The sequence below is a fragment of the Clarias gariepinus genome, chromosome 3, assembly GCF_024256425.1.
Source record: "Clarias gariepinus isolate MV-2021 ecotype Netherlands chromosome 3, CGAR_prim_01v2, whole genome shotgun sequence".
NCBI lineage: Eukaryota > Metazoa > Chordata > Actinopteri > Siluriformes > Clariidae > Clarias > Clarias gariepinus.
The window spans coordinates 18233816-18238127 of NC_071102.1; the positions used below are offsets into that span (position 1 = coordinate 18233816).

Consider the following 4312-nt stretch of genomic DNA (forward strand, 5'->3'; position numbering starts at 1 on the left):
TCGCCCATGCCACTTCGGATTCGTTTGCCAATTCGTGAGTACTCACTTTCTTGGGTTGGCTTTCAGATTGAGTGTGTGTTTATAGGACGCGGGTTAGATTGTGTCTTTTCCTTGCTCCCCATTTGTAAGAGTCCTTAGACTAAATTGCGTGATTATCCTGCCTATTTATGTCCTTCCGCGTTTGGGTTTACCATTCACGCTACAAAGGGCTAACCGCTAAGGCCACGTCTTCTGGTCACCTAAAGTTAGTTCCTGACACCCGCAATAAGGCTGGTCATCCACGGAGGACAAATGCAAGAGAGGACAGCATACTGCGGAGGATCTCAATGGGCAATCGTTTCCACACTGCCGCTGGAATTGCTCACCAGTTCAGCGCTGAACAGGGTAAGGATCTGTATCGTCATACAGTGTCTAGATGTTTAAGAACATTTGGACTGAAAGCCCACTTTGCAGTGACCAAACCTTTAATTAGCAGAAAGAATCAAAAGGCTAAACTAAGCTTTGCTGATTAGCATGTTGTGTGGACAGAGGAGAACTGGTCCAAAGTTCACTTCAGAGATGAAAGCAAGTTTAATTTATCTGGGTCCGATGGAAAACATTATGTTTGGTGAAAAAATGGAGAAAGTCTGAACCCAAAGTGTGTAAACAGGAAAAAGTCAGTGAAAAGTGGAGGAGGAAGTGTCATGGATTGAGCCATGTTTTCTGCAGCCTCTTATACAGAGTTGGGCCTCTTATACAGCTACATGGCAGAGTGAATGCAAATGTTTATCAGAACATATGGTTCCTTCCCTACGTTCATCACCCAATCAGCCCGCAGTGTTCATGCAGGACAACGCTCCATGTCACACAGCAAAACGGGTAAATCAGTTCCTTGAAACTGAAAACATTGAAATAATGACATGGCCTGCTTAGAGTCCTGATCTTAACCTAATAGAGAACCTCTGGAAATACCTTGGCGACAAAGTTTTGGCCAAGAAACCCAGTCACTGAACTGTGGAGGAGACTGGAAGAACAGTGGGCCAAAAAACCAGAGCAGTGTGAGAGACTAGTGCTGTCCTGTGGCAGCAGATGTGCTGAAGTCATTCAGAGCAGAGGCCTGTACACTTCCTACTAATTGCTGACTTTTGTAACCTTCAGAAAATTTTGTCGTAATTTTGATCAGTGTGTTTTCTGCAAAATAATGTTTTTTGTCGAAATGCCTTAGTTATTTTGTGGAAAAGGTGTTCTGGTAGCATGGTATAGACAGGTCAAAAACTCTTTTAACTGTTGAGCAGTGAAGATTACATTATTTCAGAATTGTTTAATTATTTATAAATTGTTCACAAATTTTGATCTCCAGTGTATATTTAATGTATAATAAGTACATTACAACAATTCTTACTGTGTTACATCTTACGAACACATGATTAATATACTGAGTATATGCTTATTGCAGCAGTAGCATGCTGTTCTACTTCTGGTCAATTACAAATACTAAAAAAGCACACTTTGTGGTTAATACAAATATACTTTATTATATAATATAGTACACACAGTCTTGTATAATACTGTAATGCAAATGTGTTCCCCAGTGAAAAAAAAAATACACTTTAGTGTATTACAAATATATTGAAATCCTCGATAGTACATTGCAAATATACTTACAAAAAATTGTACCGTCAGTTAATATATAAAAAGTATACTAACATCATGCTTTTACCAAATTTTGGAATTAAATTTTTAATATACTTAAAAATAATTGTATTATAGTGCACTTTTCAAAAATATATTATTGGAAAATATACTTTAGGTGAAAGGTTGGTCTAATTTCCAAAGTATACTTATTTAAACTTGTTTTTCAATGTATTTTTGGTATATTTTAAAAAAATATGCTTGAAATAATCATTGTACAAATGTACAGAAAGTATACATTAAAAAACAAATTTTAATATTCGGAAGTCTCAGTATATTATCAGTTAAATTTAAATGTACTTATATTTAGTGCACTACTCTCTCGTGCTTTTAGACTCGTTTCTGCACGCTAAATCTCTCTCGCGCGCGCGCGATGTTAAACTTGTTTTTGTGCGCTGAAAATAATTTTTTCCTGTTCAAGATAATTTATGTTTGCACTCTCTCACTCTTCTGTGCGCTCACAGAATAAAGTGACACAATATGGAGTTAATTATGTGCCAAAATTTAACAAACAAACACAATCTGCTTTGCAAAGAAAAAAACGACTTTCTCACAAATGCAGCGTTTTGCAAACAAACACAATCCTATTTGCAAGGAAAAAATTCAACTTTCTCACAAATGCACCCTCCATATTTTCTCACAAATGCATCCATCCGTATTTTCTCACAAATGCACCCTCCGTATTTTCTCACAAATGCATCCATTCGTATTTTCTCACACATGCGCCCAACCTATTTTCTCACAAATGCAATGGGGCAACTCCCTCTTCCAAAACAGCAGATGGCGCTATCGGTCAATTTACTCTATTCTCCCAAGACCTCAAACAACGTGTTTATATGGTTTACCCTTATGTCCCAGAGAAATATGAGTGGGGAACAGTTTTGAGGTGTCCATTATACATCCAGACAGCCAGACATATTAACAATCCACTATCTTTAGGATAGAGCCATGTAGGGGAATACAGTTATATCAAACCACAGCTGCATTTTAATTAACTATTGAATTATTAACTATAATTAGTGATCATATCTACATTTAAATAATCTGTGTCTGTGGTACAATCATACATTGTAGACAGCTGTTGCAGCGCGAGGTGTAGATACACTAAGATGCAAGAATCATTGTATTAGACCGCATGAAATTTGTCGCAGCCCTTGGCTTCTGAATACAAGGCAGAGAGTCTCTAACGGGTGCAATTGATTTTATTCTGCAACCAGCGTAAGCACCGTGAAAACTAAAATAAACACATAAATAGCTGGTTAAATAAGCCTTTGGCTAAATACAAATTTACAAATAAAACCCTCACATCTTTACAGTACATCATCATGCATTTATACATATGCTACATATGAACCTTAAAACTACAGTATTTAAAACAATATAAACACATGAACTTTTTGTAAGAGAGACACAACAAAACAAAATTCCAGAAACATCATTAAAGATTTTCCCTGTCTTAAACATGGAATCAAAAACACACACCTCGCTCCGCTCACCAAGGGTGCAAACTTTTAACTTGCTGCTTCCTGAGGTAGAAGTTAGCTTTAAAGGCTCTGGGCTAAACAGCACACAAATGTGAACATGAGGCAGAGCAACCCAAACAATTCAAAAATGCACAGCACTAGAATTACACAAACTAAGTTCACTTACATTTGTGCTGAGCTTCTTGGACAAAGGAAATCTTAACCGTTAAACTGTTGAGAGGTTATACAGGTTCCTGGGTTTATAATCACAACCCCATCACATGAATAAGCTGACTGAACTATAACTTATAGTGACCTCTAGAGGCCACTTACAAAATTTATGAAACTTTTTACAAGCAGGTTTGTAATAGAATTCTGTCTGTAATTCAGTATGTTTACTGTTCATTTATAGCTTTTCCCCCTTATAACTTTGTTAAAGATTATTTAAATGTAGATATGATCACTAATTATAAAAGATTTTGATGCATCATGTCGCATACGTCCGTTATGGATATAAAAAGCCAAACATGATGGCAGTTCTTTCAACCTTCAATAGTTAATTAAAATGCAGCTGTGGTTTGATATAACTGTATTCCCTTACAGGGCTCTATCCTAAAGATAGTGGATTGTTAATATGTCTGGCTGTCTGGATGTATAATGGACACCTCAAAACTGTTCCCCACTCATATTCCTCTGGGACATAAGGGTAAACCATATTGTGGCGTGGGCGGGGTTTTGATGGGCTACCATCATGCTTTGCGGGAGGGATTGTTTTGTGTTCACCGTGTTGGGAAAAGGTGTTTAAGTTAGTGGCTTCGGCCAGAGGTGTGTGTGTGGTTGAGGTGTGTTTTATGGAGGTTGAACGTGATTGTTTTGGTGTTTACATTCTGCAGTACAGAGAAATAAATTACTCCCAGCCATTTGCATTGGGCAGCAAAGGAGCTCACTCGTCTCTCCAAGTTCCTGCGTGGTGGTGAAAAACGCTACATTGGTGTCAGAAGTGGGATGGAGAGAAGCGGGTTGAAGCGCACCCCGGAAGAAAACCGGAGGATTCAGGAGGGTCGCCGAGTAGCAGAGCGGCTGAGAAGGAAGAAAACCCTCCCTGACGGGGCCAGCGCGAGCAAGGAGCGGCGACCGGAGCGGACCAGCGCGCTTCGGGTTCCGGCGCTGGATTTCGG

The 4312-nt window shown here is 38.6% G+C and overlaps 1 long non-coding RNA gene across 1 annotated transcript; it reads right to left on the reverse strand.

The window, feature by feature from the left end:
- Positions 1-2815: 2815 nt before the first annotated feature.
- On the reverse strand, positions 2816-3430 carry LOC128518386 (uncharacterized). Its single transcript, XR_008357716.1, has 3 exons — positions 3322-3430; positions 3154-3229; positions 2816-2905 (listed from the first exon to the last, which is right to left on the reverse strand). It is a non-coding gene; the product is annotated as an uncharacterized LOC128518386 (long non-coding RNA).
- Between the last annotated feature and the right edge of the window lie 882 nt (positions 3431-4312).